The sequence below is a fragment of the Erythrolamprus reginae genome, chromosome 1 (assembly GCF_031021105.1).
Source record: "Erythrolamprus reginae isolate rEryReg1 chromosome 1, rEryReg1.hap1, whole genome shotgun sequence".
Classification (NCBI taxonomy): Eukaryota; Metazoa; Chordata; class Lepidosauria; order Squamata; family Dipsadidae; genus Erythrolamprus; species Erythrolamprus reginae.
In genome coordinates, this window is record NC_091950.1 from 119,738,597 (window position 1) to 119,761,386 (window position 22,790).

General features: G+C 41.5%; 1 protein-coding gene across 2 annotated transcripts in view; it reads right to left on the bottom strand.

Moving 5' to 3' along the window:
• The window catches only part of PARVA (parvin alpha), an 87,952-nt gene that overhangs the window by 44,111 nt on the left and 21,051 nt on the right, over window positions 1-22,790 (bottom strand). The gene's annotated exons all lie outside the window — the stretch shown is intronic.

The following is a 22,790-nucleotide window of genomic DNA, read 5'->3' on the forward strand; positions in this document are numbered from 1 at the left end:
AACAATTGAATAAATCTATGAAACGTTTTCACCTGGAAAAGGGAAAAGTAGTAACTAAAAGAACTGCCTTTACTAAAAAAATTCTCACAAGCAAGGATTTAATTGTTTTTATAAATATTTCTTGTAAAGTACACTTTGGTAAATTTTATTCTTTTTCTACTCTTACAAATTATTTCATTTTTTAAAAGTTTAGAATATAAAAATATGTACCTTGAAAATGAACTTAAGATCTACCTTTTGGAAATATGATTAGTCAATTTATACACTTGCATATACAATAGTTTATACTATTTCAGTGCAAATAAATTTCATTTCAAGTTATCATAGCTAAAAAATAAGTTGTTTCTTATATGTAATGCACTATGTTGGTTTGTTTCATACGTGCCCTGCCCCTTCTAGCAAACATTAATTACCCAAGAGGATTATGTAGGTATAAAGCCTGGAACTAATTTTGTAGGATAGTTCTTGTTAATGAGAGCTAGAAAGACACAAGCTATATTTAAGATGAAGAGAAAATAATTGAATATAAATTTGATGGCATCCCAACACTTCGGTCTAAATCTATAAACTGTCATGTTCAAAAATGTTTTGGAACCTGGAAAAGGTGCAGAAATGAGCAGTCATGATAAATCAATTCCTTAGGAAGATAGGGATTGACACTTAATTTAACAGAAGTAAACTTCAGGCAGATTTGCAGAGACTGGATTGAAATGTTAATAATTTTGTCTAAGTAGTTGAAATCATTTGGTGAAGTTATTAGTTTTTCGCTGATCAAGGGTACCTAGATCAGTAGCAAGCATAATTAAATATATATTGCACTAAGTGAAAGGGTTAATATGGATGTTAATACAGTCAGGAAACTGGGCCCTTAACACACTTGTGATTCAGGCCCTGCACACAACCAAATACCCTTCCCTTTAAAAGACCTTCGTCAATTTCAGAGATGTCCATGGGGGCAGTGCTAAAAATGTCAAAGTGGGGGTCACAACTTCATGATTGAAATCCTGCTCTTATTTTGGGGTATTACAGCTGCAACCTAAATTAAATGCAGAATGCAGCTGTGAGAGCAGTCATGGGCTTACCTAGGTATGCCCATGTTTCACCAACACTCCGCAGTCTGCATTGGTTGTCAATCAATTTCTGGTCACAATTCAAAGTGTTGGTTATGACCTTTAAAGCCCTTCATGGCATTGGACCAGAATATCTCCGAGACCGCCTTATGCCGCACGAATCCCAGCGACCGATTAGGTCCCACAGAGTGGGCCTTCTCCGGGTCCCGTTAACTAAACAATGTCGGTTGGTGGGCCCCAGGGGAAGAGCCTTCTCTGTGGTGGCCCCGACTCTCTGGAACCAACTCCCCCCAGAGATTAGAACTGCCCCTACTCCCCTTGCCTTTCGTAAGCTCGTTAAAATCCACCTTTGTCGTCAGGCATGGGGGAACTGAGACATCTCCCCCGGGCATATACAATTTATGGATGGTATGTTTGTATGTATGTTTGTTTAGTAAATGGGTTTTTTAAAATATTTTAAATTATAATTTAGATTTGTCATGAACTGTTTTATTTTGTTGTGAGCTGCCCCGAGTCTGCGGAGAGGGGCGGCATACAAATCTAATAAATAAATAAATAAATAAATAAATAAATAAATAAATAAATAAATAAATAAATAAATAAATAAATAAATAAATAAATAAATAAATAAATAAATAAATAAATAAAAGGCTGGGGCTTTGTATACTTGAAAATGGCCATTATAAGCCTTCTCCAAAGGTCTCTACCACTGGCTTTGTCAGCAAATTTTAGGCAAAAATTTAGATCCGCTACATTGCAGTCCTATGTGGCACAATCTTTCCTACAAACTCCAGAATACCATTTTAATTAGATTCTTCATCACTTTTATTGCCACATCATGCCCTGTTTTAGTCATATAATTTACAAGCAATCTTATTTTAAATTCTGTATGCTGTATGAGTGGTTATAAAAAAACAAACTAGAATATAAACGAGGGAGAGATAATGGGCAGAGATGAGTACTGGAATATATTTAACATGCTGTTAACAGGCATGTCGTCTTTCTCTTAATTTGTCATGGAAGAAGTATAATACATGATCTCTGGGCTTTTCAGCAAGTAACAAAGAGGCAGCTTTTTATTAAAGCTATGCAATTAAAAAAAATATGATTTGTTTAGTAGTCTTACCCAGGAAATATACTTGATTAGGGTAGGGGACGCCGTTGTTAGATCAACCCAACAAATGTTAGAAAGAAATTACAGCAAGAGACTTTAGACCTCTTTCTAGGACCACTCACCCAAAATAGAACAGAGTATGATCAGATTTGGAGAAGCCACCAAAAGAAAAGTAAGGTTTGGAAATGGGTTGAATTTGGTTAACCAAATTTTTTTTTAAAAAAGGACCTCCCTTTACTAGCTTAATAAAGAGCCCAGAAGCTATAGCATAATTGTTAGCTCTCTTGACTTTGAATCTGCCAATCAGGGTTCAAATCCCGGTGGAACCACCTTTTTTTTTTAAAAAAAATTTTTTAATTTTTTTTAATTTATTATGATAAATTATAATCCGAGTCCGGAGTCTTCGGAGAGGGGCGGCATACAAATCCAAATAATAAATAAATAAATAAATAAATAAATAAATGATGATTATCATCATCATCATCATCATCATCATCATCATTTATTAATTATTTCCATGGGCACATCGGGAAGGTTCCCTTTTGCTCTCCAAGAGCTGGAGGGTATTTTTAATGTTTCTTTTTTTCCCATTAAGAAGGGATTAAAAGGACCCAAACCCCTTTTATTATATAAAGAAGCATGATGATGATGATGATGATACTAATAATACTAATACTACTAATGCTAATAATAAATAAATAAAATTTAATTTTTTAAAAAAAAAAAGGTGGTTCCACTGGGATTTGAACCCCGATCAACAGATTCAAAGTCAAGAGAACTAACAATTACGCTATAGAATTAGCTATGTTTCTGGGCTTTCTTTTAAGCTAGTAAAGGGAGGTCAGGAAGAAGTATACGTGATGTCAAAACTCCGCCCCTGGAATTCCACTCTCTTCCTGGGCGGCGGCATTTCATGTTGTTTGAGGGAACCTCAAACCCGAACCCCGAACTTCGACACAGATTTTTAAAAAAATTCAGTTCAGGTCTGGCATACCGAACATCGCAAAATTCAGTACGGACCTGAATTGTGCGAGTTCGGTTTGGCCAACACTACTTATGACTCCAATCCTCCATCGCAGGGAGGTGGAGCTGATTAGGCGGTTCCACCCCAAATGCCAAATGGACCTAGAAGGGTATAACTCACGGTGGATTATAATCCATAAAGTATATAATCGAATAAAGTGAAATTAAAAATGGCAATACTTACATTTAAATAGCTGTAATGAAAAGAGACATAGGCTTTAACAAAGAATAATAGGGCCCCCTAATGTTTAGGTTCTGATTGCCAAAATAAGGACCGTTGAACTTACCTGAACGGTCTTCTCGATGCACTGCAAGGAGAGTCCAAGATGGGTAATTCTACAGTCTGATTGGTCGGGACTGAGTTTAATTTAAATATTAGGCTGGCACCGCCCCCTTAGCCCTCCAGTCTAAAGGAAACGAAGGAGCAGTAAAGCTAACAAAATTTATTGAAACATTCAAGGTAACTAGTAAAGATAAAAACACACACAACCCTCCAACAGGAGCCCCGGTCCCGAATTCGGGCGGGATTGGACTCTCCTTGCAGTGCATCAAGAAGACCGTTCAGGTAAGTTCAACGGTCCTTCTCCAATGCACTTGCAAGGAGAGTCCAAGATGGGATATACCCAAGATATTAACAAAGGGAGGGAGAAGGCTGGACCGGGGGCTCTGAAAAGGAACACACCCGCTGCAATACCCTCCTCCCAAAAGCTGCCTCCGCGGAAGTAAAGGAGTCAATCCGATAATGTCTGACGAATGTGGACGGAGCCGCCCAAGTGGCTGTCCTACAAATGTCCTCTAACGAAGCCTGAGTTCTCCAGGCTGCTGTAGTAGCCGTACTGCATGTAGAATGTCCAGTGAGACCCTGTGGTACACGAGAACCCTTAGTCTTGTAAGCCTCTGCAATACACTCACGCAACCAGCGGCTAATGGTCTGAGAAGAGACTTTGGTGCCCAACGATCTAGTTGCAAAGGACACAAACAAAGCCTCTGACACTCTGAATTCCTGAGTCCTGCGGATATAAATTTTCAAAGCTCATCTCACATCGAGTTTATGCCACCACAGCTCTGAAGGATGAGTCCCATGGGCACAGAAATCCGGTAGGACTATTTCCTGTGCCCTGTGAAAGGTGGAGTTGATTTTTGGGAGGAATGCTGGATCAAGCCGCAAGACCACTCTATCCGGGTGAAACCTGCACAGGTCTTTCCTGGTGGAGAAAGCAGCAATCTCAGAGACCCTCCTGGCCGATGTGATCGCCACCAAGAAGGCAGTCTTGAGCGTCAACATTCGAAGGGGAATATGGCGAAACGGTTCGAATGGAGGACAAGTTAAAGCATGTAACACCAAAGACAAATCCCAGGACGGGAACCGATGTATCGGAGGTGGCCTGATGTTGGCGGCCCCTTTTAAGAAGTCCCTAATCCAAGGATGTCTGGTGAGGGGGCGGTAACTGTCTCCTCCTATTATCGTGGATAAAGCGGCCACATGACGACGCAACGTGTTAGGTGCGAGTCCCTTTTCCAAGCCAGCCTGAAGAAAGCTTAAGACCATGAGAGGGGAGGCCCTTTGTGGATCCACCTCCCTTTCCTCGCAGAACTTGCAAAAGGAAGCCCAGGTCGCTTGGTAAATTCTTCTTGTCGAAGGTCTGCGAGCAGCCTGAATCGTATCGATGACTGTGTCTGGCACATTTTGGCGTTTTAGATGTTCCCGCTCAATCGCCACACGGTCAGCTGCCACCACTGAGGCTCTGGATGTGACATTGAGCCCTGGGAGAGGGAGATCCGGTGGTCCGGGATTCTCCAGTGGGGCGACACTGACAGTTGCATCAAATCCGCAAACCAAATGCGGCGAGGCCAGTAAGGGGCCAGCAACAGCACCTCCGCCCTTTGCTCCAGAATCTTCCGCATTTATTTATTTATTTATTTATTTATTAGTTGGACTTGTATGCCGCCCCTCTCCGAAGACTCGGGGCGGCTCACAACAAGTAAAACAGTCACAACAATGCAATTAATTAAAATATTTAACGATTTAAGAAAAACCCCATGTAATAGCAAACACACTCACAAGCATACCATGTATAAATTAACGTGCCCAGGGGAGATGTTTAGTTTCCCCATGCCTGACGGCAAAGGTGGGTCTTAAGGAGTTTTCGGAAGGCAGGAAGAGTAGGGGCAGTTCTAATCTCCGGGGGGAGTTGGTTCCAGAGAGCCGGTGCCGCCACAGAGAAGGCTCTTCCCCTGGAACCCACCAACCGGCATTGTTTAGTTGACGGGACCCGGAGAAGGCCCACTCTGTGGGACCTAATTGGTCGCTGGGATTCGTGCGGCTCTGTCTGATCGAAAGGAACCCTGTCCAAAGGATCCCTGAAAGTAGGGCCTCGACATCTGATTACTGGTCGAGGATGAATCCGACCGAAAGGGCTGTCTCCTCTGATAAGGATTAAAGCGTTTCTCCTGTTTCCTGCTGGATCTAGGCATAACCTTTTTCTTATCCTTATCCTCCACTAGCACATCGTCCAGGACCTCCCTGAAGAGTTTCTTGCCCCTGAAGGGTGAAGAGGCAAGGGCCCACTTGGATTTTACATTGGCCTGCCAATTCCGCAACCAAATGAGCCTACGGGAAGCTACCGACGACGCCATTGCCCTAGAGGCGAACTTAGCCGCATTGACTGTGGCATCCGTGGAGAATTCCGTGGCCGCCAACAGCTTGTTCAGGTCCTGGCGAAGTCTCCCATCTTGTGGATCGACTCTGGATTGGAGCTCTTGTATCCAGAGGATCGTAGCCCTATTAAAAAATGAGGCCGCCGACGCAGCTCTTACGGCCCAGGCCGCCATCTGGTGAGCCCGACGAACGACATTGTCAGCTCTCTTGTCCTCAGCCCTTAATCCCTCCTGAGACTCTGAAGGGACAAGGGCATTTGAGACCAAGCTGGTCACCGGCTTGTCCACCGTAGGCAGCTCCAGAAGATCCTCCATGGTCTGGTCAAGGGTATAGAAGCGCTTGTCCAGGTTAGAGGGGCCCTGGGCTGTCGCAGGGCTCTCCCATGGGCGCTGGACTGTCTCCAGGAACAGGTGGGAGGATGGCACATTAACAGTCTCCTGTTTGGGGAAGACAAACAGGCCTCCCGTGGGCTGACCCGGCGCTGAAGGTGCACCCTGACCGCCCTCTCCAGCCTGGTCAATGGTTGCCTTTGCCTTGTTCAGCAAGACCCTGAAGAGGGATGACTTAAACAAACCAGTGTAGATTGGCTGTTCTGGTGGCTGGTCATCGCCGGACAGCTCATCCTCCGCCTCACTGAACTCATCTCTGGAGAAGGTATCCTCCTCTCTGGACTCCATGATTGATTGAGAGGCAGGAGCCAGCCAGGGATCCCTATACCTGGGTGGCACCGGAATTGCTGGCAGCTGCTGTTGCTGTTGCACCGCATTAGCCATCCCCTGGGTGTATGCGCTGGAGATAAGGTCCTGCAGAGCCTGTGGCATGCTCTGCCAAGCGTCCTGAGCATTGCGCAGCCCCGCAGCCGTTGGAGTGAATGTAGCTGCAGGAGACTGTCCAAAATGTTGAGGAGCAGCAGCCTGAGGAGCCATCAAAGTGCTGGGCCAGGTGGCTTGTCTTCCCAAAACTAAGGCCTCTGGTCTCGCTGGAGCGGTTGGCTGGATGACCCTCTCAGGAGACCAATCCCTCTCAGAGGCCGAGCCTACCACCCCTGGTGTGAACATGGGGGAGGCTGGCGGAGGGATGGCATGGCTGGGCTGAGCAGAAGATGCAGGTCCCACTGACCTCTGAGAGGCCTCCAACTGCCTCTCAAGCGCCTTTATGCGCTTTTCAGCCTCCCTGAGAGAGGCCCCTTGAGAAGATTTAGGCTTCTGGGGCCTTTCCTTGGGGGTGCCGGGCCTGGTGACACTGGCCTCCTCCCCGGACTGGGCTGATTGATCTGCCATGGTCAGCAAACTACTCACGAAAGGTGATCAAAGTACTACAGAAGAACACCACACCAACTGCCGTTAGGAGCAAAAGTCCTTCACGAAGAAGCCTCCAACTGCGCCTGCGCGTTGCCAGGCAGAAAGAAGGCTCGGTGCTCCAATTCCAATGCCTGAGGGAGACCCTGAATACAAGCTCTTACCAGGCACAAAAACATGGCCGTCGGTGTAGTCCAGCCTCCCCAAAATGGCCGCCGGGCCATTGCTAGGGGAACGGGCGGGAAGCCAAACTCTCCTGCCCTCCGACTGTGCCTCCAGAGAGGCCTGCGCTCGTAATCCAAGCGCCTCTCTTTTCCGCGGTCCCTGCCGACGCCGATCATCTTGGAGGCTCACAGCTGACAGTCGGCTCTCTCGGTAGCGCGGAGCGGCGAGGGGGGGGCGGCCCTGCCAAGCCCCTCACGAAGGCCCCTGTCCAAAGGGACAACCGGCCCTGTGTCCTATTCGCCACGGGAGGGGCAGACCCCCCGAGGCGTCAGCCACCACCTCGGCTGCCAGGCGCTACCACGGAGGCAGACAGCCCGGGAGCTCACTCTGTCTCCCACCGGCATTACTCATAGTGTGGGGAGAATCCCAGAGGAGCAGCAGCTGACAGGGTTACCCACTGGAGGTTTAAACCCCAGCTGCCCGAGGAAATCCTTCCCCCATGCTGCACCTGAAAGACAAAAGAGAGAAAAATATTAGTAGCAAAATTTATTGATAAACAGCAATATTAACAAAAAAACATAAGAAGAGAACAAACTCAAAGTCCCTTTACTGCAACTGAGTTTTTTAGACTGGAGGGCTAAGGGGGCGGTGCCAGCCTAATATTTAAATTAAACTCAGTCCCAACCAATCAGACTGTAGAATTACCCATCTTGGACTCTCCTTGCAAGTGCATTGGAGAATACCTGAGCTTTCTCCTGGTAGTGAAATGAAACCAACCCTGATTCTAGCCAACTTCCTGAGAGAAACATTCCAAAATCAGGATGTTCCTCTCCTAAGTAATTGACTTCTCCCCTGCCTCAGTTTTCAGACCATAATACAGTGGTACCTCGTGATATGAACCCCTCGTCATACGAACTTTTCAAGATACGAACCCGGGGTTCGGAATTTTTTTGCCTCTTCTTACGAACTTTTTTTGCCTTATGAACATGCTGCCACCACTGGGATGCCCCACCTCCGGACTTTCATTGCAAGCCAAGCGCCAGTTTTTGCGATCCTGGGATTCCCCTGAGGCTCCCCTCCATGGGAAACCCCACCTCCTGACTTCCGTGTTTTTGTGATGCTGTAGGGAAATCCCAGGAGGGGAATCCCAGGATCGCAAAAACGGGTGGCTCCGGTGGCAACGGAAGTCCAGAGGTGGGGTTTCCCAGTGAGGGAAGTCTCAGCGAAATCACACCATTGCAAAAACACAGAAACACCTCCAGACTTTTTGGGATCTTGGGATTCCCCTCCTGTGATTTCCATACAGCACTGCAAAAATGCAGAAGTCAGGAGGTGGGGCTTCCCATGGAGGGGAGCCTCAGGGGAATCCCAGGATTGCAAAAACGGGCGCTCTGCTGGGCAGAGTGGGGGGGGGGACAAAAACGGGAAGAGAAGACTCATGGAGCTCAAGGGAGGAGAAAGGTGTGGGGGAGATGAGCAGAATGGGGGGGGACAAAAACAGGAGGCAGGGACTCCTGGAGCTCAATAGAGGCTCTTTTCACCTTGCTTCATTGGGACTCTCAACCCCCCCACTCCGTTCGCCTCAGCTTCGTCTGGCCGCTTTTTTTTTTTAGCCTTAATATTTTGGATTTTCCTAATGGGCTTGCATGCATTATTGGCTTTTCCATTGATTCCTATGGGAAACATTGTTTCATCTTACAAACTTTTCACCTTACGAACTTCGTCCCGGAACCAATTAAGTTTGTAAGGCAAGGTATTACTGTATTTTGTTAGATATGAACTGGAAGAAGTATTTTCCCTCAAGCATCAAGGTTTTTGAATGGGACTGTCTGAGGAGGCAATCTTCTACGTTAGAAGATATACACATAATCAAAACCACCTATCTTCTATTATTTTGGGACGGTTGACCAAATTCTCAGATGAAATTTCCATCTTCTTTTGAGGTTAAAAAGGTAGAAAAGATCTTGCTAAATGCTTTGCTTCTTGGAATTTTCCTGTGAGTGGTGTGGCAGTGAGAAGGCTCTTTTCAGGATAAAATATTTTAAAAATGTCTGTCTATAATTTAGTAAGTAGGCAGAGGGATACTGTGTGTATATATACGTTATTTATTCTGGATAATTTAAAGCATTGTTCTGATATCTCTCATTTATAAAGGGAAAAGAGTTGGTGGCAGAGCATACCAATAAAAGCAATCACTGTTGTGTTAATTGGGCTTGTGAGATACTGGGTGAAGCCCTTACTAGTTTAAATGTCATTACTAAAACCACGTATTACGTGGTTTTCCGTTCCTAATCTTAATTTCCTATGGCCTAGAAACAGGTGCAGGAAATCAAGAGACAGGATAGAATTCAAAAGCACTAGGGATTTATTCCATGCACAAGAATCTGATTTACTAATGATAAAGGAAAATTGATGCCACATAAGAGTAAATGAACTTTATGGAGAGGGGCTGGACTTTGATCTTTTACAGTGGCACAGAAACTCCAAACTGATGGTGCATTTGACCCCACCCTCAGGTTCAGCAGAGTCATCTGTTATATAGCCCAAGGTTGAACTACAGAATTCTTGGCAATCTTTGAGCTTGGTTATTTGCTTATTTGTTTTTATTACCTAGTCTGGTAATAAAATATCTACTAGGAAATAACCAAGCTTAGAGAGAACCAAGGACTATGCTTTAGTAACATCAACCAGCATGCTGGAAGTTGTAATTTAATACTAATAGGTGGTCCACCAGTTCCATCTCCTTGAATTTGTGCAGAACAAATCTGCTTTCGTTTTCAGATCAAGCAACTTTTGTTATAATAGGGAAAATATTTATTTCCAGAGTGTTTTCATAAAAAGTGTAAAATATGTAAATGCAAAATGCCTACATTTAAAAAAAAATATCCTCACAACTCCCAGCTTTTTAAATCATCACCCAATGAACACAACTAGTATGTTAAAATAACATTGACAGATGACCTAAAAATTGTTTGCAAAATCCTGTCCCTCTCTAGAGGGTATAGAAAATCCAACAGGAAACAAAGAAATAGTTGAATGGTAATGGATGCAAATTAAGGCAGCCTGCATCTGAGAAGATTAAGGATTTTAAACAGAAGGCAACAAAAAGTCAAAAGAACAAGTTAAAATAGCTAACAGGAAGTAAAATGATGGTGAGGTAGTATTCCCTCTTTATGATGGGTAAAAAGAACGAGTGCTCTGGGATTGGCCTAGTACAATCAGGTATGCAATAGTCAGGCCAATGTGTTGAAAGTGAAATTATTTGGGAGTTGGTCTACATAATTAACAGATGATTTGACTACTGTAAAAAGGATGTTGCAGCAGTAAAATTATATTTAAAAGAGCATGTTGGTGCATAGATTTCCAACTACATTTATTACTACCTTCTACTACTATTACTACGTTTTGCTTATGTTATGTTATGTTAATATGTACTATAATACTATACTTGTTTGACAACCAACCAACCAAACAACCAAATAAATAAATAAATACATTTGTTGCCTTGATTATAGTGTCTTTAGCTCTTGGTAGACCTTCTCAAAAAATAATTGTGTGCTACATCAAATACAACATGTATGTTAAAATGATTATGATTAGGAAAAAAGGATAGTAAGGTATGCATTACTACAGATTAAAAGATTTTAACTTCTCTCAGACTTTGCTATTGACTTTTGATTTTGAGATGATTTCTTCTGGAACAGTTTTCATTTAATCCTCTTATGTTTCATACACACGCACACACACACACAAAATAAAGGGAACACTCAAATAGCACCTCCTAGATCTGAATGAATGAAATATTCTCATTGAATACTTTGTCCTGTACAAAGTTGAATGTGCACAACAGCATGTGAAATAGACTGTCAATCAGTGTTGCTTCCTCAGTGGACAGTTTGATTTCACAGAAGTTTAATTTACTTGGAGTTATATTGTGTTGTTTAAGTGTTCCCTTTATTTTTTTTTAGCAGTGTATATATATCCCATGTGCCTTGATATGCATATTGGCTTACTTTTCTTTGAGATATCTGCCTTGTTCATCGATGAAGGTTTGGTTTCTGAATTGTGCTTCCTGCCTGGATAAATACAAACTAAATCTGTTTAGCCCTGTGGTGAGAAATTCTCTCATTCAGTTTCCATTTGCTTATGCTCCCTTGGGATTTCCACCCTCGGTGGCTCTCGCCTCTGAAAGAAGTTGATAAATTTGGCCGGAGCAACTCCCAAAGGGTTAGGCAAGTTTGAACAGCTGGGCATTTGGAAGAGCACCTGCATGCAAATGCAGTCCAAAAGAGAACCTTCCAGCCAGAAGTGAATGACCTGACATTAGCCATCAGTAAGTGGAAGGAAATGAAAGATATAAAGGAAAATGATAAGAAACAAAAGGATTTTACAGAACAGAGTGCACAGCTTTTCATTTGTATTTCTCATTTATGCATTTACAAATAGCAGAATCGAGGTCTGATCCCGTGGAAGGGAGAGGGGGGAAAACAGTTTTATTCAGATAGGTTTTTGAACTTATAGTGCTAATCCAGAGACCTATGACTAAAAATAAGCAACAGTCTGCTTAATTGGTTTGGCACAAGCTTAGCTTCTGATTGAAATCAAAGCTGTATTAATAGCAGGTGTATGCTTTCTGTTACACAGCACAAAAAGGAAAAAAAATCCTGAACCAGACCCTTTCTTTTTAATTAGAAACTGTGTTTGAAGTCAATACACTTGGCTTCTCAGCCTGCCTACTTTAAAAGGGGCAAGGGAGAAATATAATTTATGTAAAGTTTATATGAATCATGTTCTATACACACACGATGATGCATAAAGGGACGAAATGTGAAAGCCTAAGAGTGAAACAAATCACATCTGATTTATTTCAGACCTAACACTTAAGTTCAAGGCTCTAAACAGCAAAGACTTAAATAGGCAATGTTAGAGAATACTCTTGCAGCATCGCCAACATTTCAGTATTCGCTCTTTATCTGTGGGATCAAGTCTGTTAAGGAAGGTTTGGTAAGTGTTACTCAGCCATCATTCCTGGTTATGTACATCTGTGGTCAATTTTCTAGGCTTATTCCCATAAAAGGTAAATTAGGCGCTTTACTTGCAACACGGTAATCTAAACAATATGAACAATGTTACAGTTCAAGACCATCTGGCTCATCTAGTACTGCTCCGAATGTTTAACTCCTTGGAGTAAAATATGAACATTCAATAAGAGATGTTTTACTTGTTTCAATAGTTTTCAGGTAGCCAGAGTGCATGGCTTACCAAGACTTTTTGTCCTTACTTCTCTTCTCTTTTCCCGTGCTGCCCTATCAGCTGCTAGAAAACATTTATTCAATTCTTTTAGAGAATAATATTTTGGCTCCTTTCCTAGAACATATAAAATGTATTATATATTGCTGCAGCTTTAGAATTAAAAGAAGTGAACATTTTTTAATGGGTGAAAAGAGGATCCAAATTAATATTTACTCTCCCCACCCCCCTCTCTCTCTCACACACACACATTTTCCTCTATGGGATATCATTTCAAACTACAATCTCAAATTGTGTGGCTTCTTCTCACATCTGAATCTGCCTCAACACATTTTACAAAACAATTAAAATAATACAGATATCATTTGGAGTCTTTGTTTCAGAAATGCATAAGCCCCCATCTGAAAAGAGGCACGTTGCAGACCTCCTTTCTAATTTTGCGAGAAAAGAGTTAAATGTTATCTCCACAAATCATGCAGCTGTACAAACTCTGGCTGCCTGAACAAAAGAGCAGACTTTGGCTCCAAAGACTCCTTTTCTCAACAACTTTGTTAAAGAAAATGAGAAAGCATACTCGGACAGTTTCATAACTTCTCTTTTTTCTACCCTCCCCAAATGAATTTTGTTTCAATGGGGGATGGGGGAGAAGCAAGGGTTAAATCTCATCTTATACATTTTGTCTGAACATTAATTGGAATACAAAGGGAATTTTCACATTTATTGGGCTTGTTTAGTTTGAAGTTGTTCTTGCTATATTAAAACACAAACATGGCCATGTCTGGTTTTCACATAAACATTCAGCTTAAGCCATTTCTTTTTCCACCTAATGATTTTTGCAGTGTTAATGTTAGCCCTTGTCCTCTCCTTTTCTTTCTACTAAATCATATTTATATTAATCCCCACACCCAGAGGTTAACTGAAATTTGTACAAGTATGTGCGTGGAGGCCCCTCCAAAATGAATAAAGTGACTGGTTAGGTCTCACAGAATCGGCCTTGTTCAGATCCCATCAACTACACAATGTCACTTGGTGGGACCCAGGGGAAGAGCCTTCTCTGTGGGAGCCCCGACCCTCTGGAATCAAATCCTCCCAGAGATTCGTGTTGCCCCCATCCTCCCCGCCTTCCATAAGAGTCTGAAGACTCATTTATGCCGGCAAGCTTGGGGTCATTAGATTCTACCCCCTGGTCAATGAATGTATAGTGGGCTTGTTTGAATGGACATGTGTGTATGCTAATAGACTTACTTATCTATCTATCTATCTATCTATCTATCTATCTATCTATCTATCTATCTATCTATCTATCTATTTGATTTTTATGCCATCCTTCTCCCTAGACTCAGGGCGGCTTACAACATGTTAGCAATAGCATTTTTTAACAGAGCCAGCATATTGCCCCCACAATCCGGGTCCTCATTTTATCCACCTCGGAAGGATGGAAGGCTGAGTCAACCTTGAGCCAGTGATGAGATTTGAGCCGCTGACCTATAGATCTAAAGGCAGTTCCAGTGGCCTGCAGTACAGCATAAAAGTCATAATTAGGAACGTCTTTATTGAATTTGCAGGTAGGCCTCAACCTAAACAACCATTTGTTCAAAGTCACAACAGCACTGAAAAAGTGACTTAGGACCATGTTTTACACTTAGAACCACTGTAACATTTCCATGGTCACATGATGAAAATTTAGCTGTTTGCAACTGGCTATTTATGACAGCTGTAGTGACCCAGAGTCGTGTGATTTAAATTTTTTTTACTACCGATTCTGTGGGCGTGGTATGGCTTTGTTGGCGTGGCAGAGGAAGGATACTGCAAAATCTCCCTTCCCTCCCCACTCCAGGGGAAAGTGACTGCAAAATCCCTATTTCCTCCTGATCAGCTGGGACTCCAGAGGCAGATAATAGATGGGAGGCAGGGCCAGTCAGAGGTGGTATTTACCAGTTCTCCAAACTACCGTACTCAAAATGTCCACTACCAGTTCTCCAAACTACTCAAAATTTCCACTACAAGTTTTCCAGAACTGATCAGAACCTGCTGAAACCCACCTCCGATGCGATAACCTTTTGCAAACTTCTGACAAGCAAAGCCAATGAAGAAGCTAGATTTATTGTTTTTATTTGTTGTAAGCCTTGAGGAGTTGAGTGGCATATAAATTCGATAATTAGATAGATAGATAGATAGATAGATAGATAGATAGATAGATAGATAGATAGATAGATAGATAGATGAGCTTTGCAATGTTACTAACTTAGCAACTGCACTGATTTGTGCCTACCGTTCCTGTCCTAATGTGTTTTTATCTATCTCTACTTTATACTTATATTATGTTAAACATACTACAATACAATAGTATATTTGTATGACAAATAAAATAAATTAAAAAAAATAAAAACCATGGCAAGAAAGATTGTGAGAGATTGTGAAATGGAGCAAAACTCACTTAACAACTGTCTCACTTAGCAACAGAAATGTTGGGCTCCATTGTGATCATAAGTGAAAAACTACCTGTGTATTATAATTAGAATTTTAGGTCATGTCATATGTTTATTTGTCAATACGATCACCACTTGGAAAATAAAAAAAAAAGATATCTTGATACGTTCCTACTTTATATGAAACCATTTATGATTCATCTAGAATTAAAGTACCTACATTAAATTTCATTGAAATTAATTTGCATTTGTCAGGACTAATATTCCACTGATTCTTTATGTCAACTAAATATGATTAACACCATCTGGGAATAACTTATTTTATTTCAGTGTATACAAATCACATATGATTACTCAAATACTGTCAGGTCTAACAACTATGTATTTCACTGTAATATTCCTTTAATGGGATTGTAGCTAAAATAATTTTCTCTTGTCTTATCATATCTTGGCTTGTCAAGATTCTCCTTTCCTGGGTGTTTCTTAGATTTTTCTCCAGGAGAGATCACTCTTATACCATTTTTACATTTTGTCTAACTTGAATACAATTGAATTCTGCTCCTCTAAAAGCATCAACATTTATCTCTCTCATTCCTTACAGTAGATTTTGAATGAAAAATTGTCCTGCTCATATTTTTCATTGGGAACCTAATGCCTAATTCAATAACTTTTGCTTTTTTATTTCAAAAACTTGTTCTGCTGTACTTGACATTAAATAAATGCACTATTATATTACAGACAGTTTGGCTTATTCCTTTCTAGAAGTATAATTTTGTGTTTTAAATTAAAAAAACATATTTTAAACTTAGTGTAAGTACAATGCTTTATTTTGTTTCCTCTTTCAAAGAATAGTTCAGTCCCTCTTTGGACATTCCAATTATTTAATAACATTTTAAAAAAGATCCCAAAAGTATGAGTGAAAAAGATTATTGCCAAGAGAATATGGCAGTTGATTAGCTGTCTCTGGATTTAGCATTCATTATTTAAGTAAAATGCCTAGTATAAACCTTGGATATTATATTGACTCATCCTCTTTAATTTTCAATTTCTGGTAAAAGAATCCATTAGTTTTTGGCACCAGATAAGATGCATCAAAAGAGAAATGACTGTGTTTTTTTTCTATTTCTTTTGTTCTACTGCAATCAGAATTACATTTGTAAATATAGAATTTCTATATACGTTTATCCCATAATCACCACTAAGTTCAGTAGGGTCCAATAAGAATAAGATTGCAGGCTAAATTTATATCTTGACTATTTCTCTAAGACTCTTACTTAACACTTCTATTTCATAAACGAGAACATAGATTAACAATTTTTGGAAATATTCCTGTATGGAATCATATGTCAAAGTAAAAATAAAATGAATGTTCTATTTTTTTTTAGTGATCAAACAAGGTAGATTAAAAAGAAGTTATATATGCTCTGAGTGTATTGAGGAATGGTAAAGTATAGATCAGTGATGGCGAACCTATGGCATGGGCTTACAGAGGGTCTCTGGGGGAATGGGGGAGGGCATTTTTGCCTTCTCCAGGCTCTAGGGAAGCCTCTAGAGCCCTGGTTCCCAACGTGGGGCCCATGCCCCACAGGGGGGCAATTTGATTTTTAATATGGGCAATTGGAACCTTGTTTAAACCAAGTTAATGGTCTTTTTAGGCTTCCTCCACATGAGTAGGAGTTCACTTTTTGAATAGTAAAACTTGTATGTCACCGGAGGGGGGGGGGGATGAGGATTTTTAGAGATGTTTAGGGGCATGGGCAAAAAAAAGGTTGGAAACCACTGCTCTACAGGTTGGGAAGAGTGGAAAATGGGTCTACTGGGCCCAAAAGAAGCTGAGAAATAGTCCATTTCTAGCCTCGGGAGGGCCTCCAGGGGAAAAGGAGGACGTTTTCACCCTCCCCGGGCATTGAATAATAGATCTGGGCATTGGCACAAGTGCGATAGCATGCATGAATGCACTTTTGGCACCATGGGAAAAAAGGTTCGCCATCACTGGTATAAATAGTACAAATGAAGAAATATTGACTCTTGGATATAATTGATATTCAATTAAGAAATTGGTCTATATACTTGAGATTTCCTTGGATCAATCTCTTCTTTGTAATATTTCTTCCTGTATATATTTCTTTTTGTCTCTGTCTCCTGGATGTTGTTCATCAGTCTTATTAGAAGTTCTAACAGTTGTTCTATATTGCTTGATTTAGGGAAGATATGAATAGCCTTGCATTATGGTATGTTTTGCTTGGCATGGGATTGAAGGTGGCTTACTGAGTTCAGTAAGAATGATGCAAATGGAAGAAAAGCATATATGAAATTAAATGAGATGCTTAGTGAATAGTTTTGCCACTGGGGATAGAGTAAGAAAAGGTTATGAGATGCCACTTTAGTTTGTTGCATAATAAATAATAATAATAATAATAATAATAATAATAATAATAATAATAATAATAATAATTTATTAGATTTGTATGCCGCCCCTCTCCGAAGATTCGGGGCAGCTCACAACATAATTATATAAGGAAAGTCCCAAAGGTGCCTTTTCAAAAGGCAACTGGACTTCCTTTGTTTTTGCTTGAAGATGCTTCACTTCACACTGGAATGGGGATGTGATTATGCATTTTGATATGCAAAAGATATTTTGTTGGCTAAAACTCAAACGATTTGCAGTAAATATTAAATTGTATGATGTAACATGCAATACGAAAAACTGGGAATATGATACTGTGTATCTAGATACGCAGATAATACCATGTTGTTGGCTAAAAAATGTGGATATGTCAGGAGAAACAAAAATAAGTAAAATGTGATGGGAATGAAGAACTTAATGTGAGGACTTAAACCAGACATTAGAGGGTCAAGAATGGTGGATGATTTAAGAATGAGAATGCAGTAAATTAAGGATAAGAACTGAATAAAAAAGGGAGTACAAGTTATATTTGAGTGTTTTGCTCATTCAAATAGAATGAACTATATACTATAATACTACAAAAATATTATATGAAAAGTAAACAACCAGAGAGAAAGTGGTAAACCAAGCCATGCATGTCAAAGTGATACTGTTTTTTGGATAGGGATGCAAAAGTATTATTTATAAAAAAATACAAAATATATCGATGGGAGGCAACGATAGTCACAATTTAGTCTCCAACCCAAACACAGGCAAGCTATAGAGTTTCATTCCAACACAGATTTTTTGTGGCATATTTTCCAAAGAAGAAGCCAAAATATTGTATTGGAATCAGTCCTTATAAACACGACATATTTATAGACATGCACATTGAAGTATGTTGTACATTAATTTTCTAGAGTGGTACTGAGACTTAAAAAGCAGATGTGGTATATTTTAAAAAACACACCAGCTGTTTTATTTGAAAATAAAAATTCCCTATTTTGTGAAGTTTCTGTTCTTTACAATATGGCATAATGGTACAAATAAGAACTTGCTTATCAGCTATGTTTCCATAGAGCAACGATACCTACATGAACCAGGATTGATAATTTTCTCTTAGAATATTTCTTTATCCATGGGAATTATGGTTGAAGCTTAAATCCTGTAGTTATAGGATTTAAGGAGGAGGATCAGAATCAAATTAATGAATCAAATTAATGTATATTTCTACACATAAATTATCTACCCAGATGGAAGTTTCCTCAAAGTTCCCATACTAGTTGCTGGCTTGTAAATAAAATAAACCATTATTATTGCAAATAGATTTTAATAGGGCATTTAGAACTTAAAACTACGTAGATAGGTCCTATTACTCAGTTCCTTCCTATCCATAATAAACAGAATGAAATAAAGATGGGGACAGATTTCAATTGGCTCCACTTAGGACTTCAAATATAGAATGGAATAAAATTCTTTATTGGCCAAGTGTGATTGGACACACTAGGAATTTGTCCTGGTGCATATGCTCTCAGTGTACATAAAAGAAAAGTTGCATTCATCAAAAATCATAAGGTACAATAGTTAATGATAGTCATAGGGTATAGATAAGCAATCAAATCACATTAGGAAACAGCCAATCTGAATTTTAAGATACAAACAATAAAGTTACAATTATATACAATTATAGTTTATTTTATTTATTTATTGGATTTATATGCCACCCCTCTCCAAGTTATATATTATTATAATAATAATACAAAATTATGAATCAGAAATCTTGAAAATATGTGTGTGCCCTAAACAATTAAATCTTTCTGAATAAAAATTAGCTTGATTGTACTGATTGTGCTGTAAGAAGCTTTCCATTCTGTTTTATGAAATAATTCATAAAAATAATTCAAAATTTTAATTTGATATGTTCATTAGGAAACATAATGCTTATATTATGTTACCTTCAAGAAACTATAATGTAGATGCTTTGTCAGCATTGCTAGTGGCATGTACTGCTTAACCTTAATGATGGCTAATCTTTTTGTCATGTGCCGAAAGCATGTGCTGGCACCCGTTATGCAATGTGGGGGCCCTGAGCATGCATGCATAAACCCTCCCCTATGCTTCCTCTGCCCCCTGCGCATGTGCCTGTGACCTCCGCACCCCATTTTGGGCCTAGTAGGCCTCTCTGCAGACACCTGGGACCAAAAATGGACTGTGGGTACTGCCTCCCCGTGCTCCCTTCTGCCCCCATGCACACGCACACAACCCTCTTCCTCCACACATCTGCCACATGTGCTCCACCCTTACACATACCACATAAAATCAGCTGACTGGCAGGAGGTGGAGTTGAGCTGGGCGATGGCGCATGTGCCACAGAGAAGGTCCTGTGTGCCAGCTGCGGTAAGCATGTTATAGGTTTGCCATAACTGGGTTAGAAACTGAATTAGGAGCAGCAAGGGACAAGGATGAAGTCCAGCTTCTACCCCAGAAGCCAACTGATTTTCTTTTTGTTTAACCTCCTGTGTAATGCAGCTGTTTTAGAAAAAAATGGGGTACAGAATGCTATGTAGGTTATTCTGAGCTACCAAACAATATAAATTTAATAAAGAAAGAAACATCAGTGGGTGGCTTATGGATGTTACTATCTTTATCCCAAGAACTCAAAACATGACAAAAAGAAATATTTAGATTAAGTAACTCAGCAGGCAATCTGCAGTTTGCTTTAGTTGGTATAACAGAACAGAATGAACAATCTTTTATACTACTAATACATTTCTGCTACACATACATTTATTGAACAATGCAGGACAACTTCAGTGGACCAGTGCTTAGCAATCAAAAGATTTATTCTTTTTATGAAACAAAATACAAGAATGTCAAGAAGTATGTTTAAATCACATCTGAAAATATATGGGTATGAAAGGAAAGCATTTCCCTGGGTTTTTTTCCCCATGACTCACAGGCTCCAGCTAAACCTACGGATATTCACAGTGCTTTAGATTTATGATTGAAGCAGAAGATTGAAGGTCTTTTATCTTCAGGTTAAATTAAATTTAAATATAGTCTAGACCAGTGTTTCCCAACCTTTTTTGAGCCGCGGCACATTATTCATATTTTCAAAATCCTGGGGAACATTGAAAAGGGGGGGTGGGGGGGCGGGCTAAAGAAAAGTTTGGACAAAAAAACCCTCTCTCTTCCTCCCTTTCGTTCTATTTCTCCCTCTTTCTCTCTTTTCCTTCCTTCCCTTCTTTCTCTCTCTCCATCCCTCTTTCTTTCTTTCTCTCTTTTTTGCTCTCTTTCTCTCTCCCTCCATTCCTTCCTCTATGTCTTTCTCTCTCCCTTGCTCTCTCTCTCTCTCTCTCTCTGTCTCTCTTGCTATCTCTTTCTTGCTTTTTTTCTCTCTCTCTTGCTCTCTCTCTCTCTTTCACTGTCTTGCTATATGTCTCTTTCTTTCTCTCTCTTTCTCTCTTTCTCTCTCTCTGTCTCTCTTGCTATGTCTCTCTTTCTTTCTCTTTCTCTCTCTCTGCCTCTCTTGCTAAGTCTCTCTTTTTCTCTTGCTATGTCTCTCTTTCTTTTTCTCTCTCTCTGCCTCTCTTGCTATGTCTCTCTTTCTCTATCTCTATCTCTCTTTCTCTGCCTCTTTTGCTGTCTCTCTTTCTTGCTCTGTCTCTCTTTCTTGCTCTGTCTCTCTTGCTATGTCTCTCTTTCTCTCTCTCTCTCTGCCTCTCTTATATGTCTCTCTTTCTTTCTCTCTCTCTCTCAGCTGACTGCAAGCGGGAGCCCTGACGGCGGCAGCTGGACGTGCTGCTGGACACTGTATATGCCAGGCCCGCAGGCTCCCGCTTGCAGTCAGCTGAGAGAGAGAGAGAGCGCCCTCTCGCCGCTGCCTGGAGCTCCCTCTCGCCGCCGCCATCTCTCTGCGACTGCCTGCGGCCGTTGCAAACCCCCCGCCTACCGCCAGTGCCCTCCCGCCGGGCCACAAAGGACACTTGCCGCCAACGCCAGGGAAGTTCCAGCTGGGCGGGGCGCTGCCGGTACTTCCATCCTGGGGCTCCCGCTCGCAGCTGTCCCCCGGCTCCTGCTCGATGCCGCGGTTTTCGGCGCTCTCCTGCTGGGCCCCAAATAAGGAAGGTGGGAAAAAGGCGCGAAGAATGGAGCTCTCCTTCTTCCTGCCTTGCTTCTTTGGGGCCCAGCAGGAGAGCGCCGAAAACCGCGGCATCGAGCAGGAGCCGGGGGACAGCTGCGAGCGGGAGCTCCAGGTCGGCACCGGCAGCGCCCCGCCCAGCTGGAGCTTCGCTGCACACCTAGCCATGTCTCGCGGCACACTAGTGTGCCGCGGCACACCGGTTGGGAAACGCTGGTCTAGACGAGCGGTCTCCAACCTTTCGGGTACAAGGGAGCGGTTCAGGGAAGAGAGTTTTTTCCCCGCAAACCTGAGGGGGCATGGTCTTGCATACTGCCTGCATCCTGCGGATGGGGCTTAGCTTTTTTGCACGGCCTAATTTTTGGCATGCCATGGCCCATGGACTAGGGGTGGGGGTCCCCTTGTCTAGACTAGTCCAGTTTGCCAGTATCCTTGATGGTCTGCTTTCTCATAAGCTGAGTATATAGTCTAAGCCAGTCATGGTGAACCTTTTTTTCCTCAGGTGCTGAAAGAGCATGTGTATGCACTATCGTGCATGCCAGAGTGCCCACACCCAGAATTCAACGCCTGGATAGGGCGAAAACAGCTTACTCCAGAAACGGCCTGTTTCCCAACTTCTGGTGGGCCCAGTAGCCTTGTGTTTCACCCTCCGCAGGCTCCAAAGGCTTCCGTGGAGCTGGAGAAGAGTAAAAACGCCTTCCCCTATCCCTGTGGAGGCTCTCTGGAAGCCAAAAACGCCCTTCCAGAGCCTCTGTGTGAGCCAAAAATCAGCTAACTGGCACATACATACACACTGGAGCTGAGCAAGGGCAACGGTTTGCGTGCCAGCAAATATGGCTCCACGTGCCACCTGTGGCACCCATATACCATAGGATCATCATCACCGGTCTAAGCATAACAATGATAATAATGATCATAAGGATAGCAATGATCTTTAATTTGCAAAAGTATCTCCACTGATAAACCAGTTGGTATCTCCCCCTTAGCTTTTAAGACTTATTAAAAAGCTTTGCCCATCAAGATGGAAGCCAGCTAATTAAAATTAAATTAAGTTCCAAATCTACCCAACAGATTTTGGACAAGGCACTTCCAGATCCACTATTGGGTCAAACTAACAATTCACTTTTTATCATCACTTGCATCTTTTTCTTTAATTCCCAACAGCAGCAAAATGTTTTGAAGACATATTTTCATTTTGTGATTTCTCAGGCAGAAAATGTTAATAAATAGTGAAAAACTAGTACGAACTGCCAAA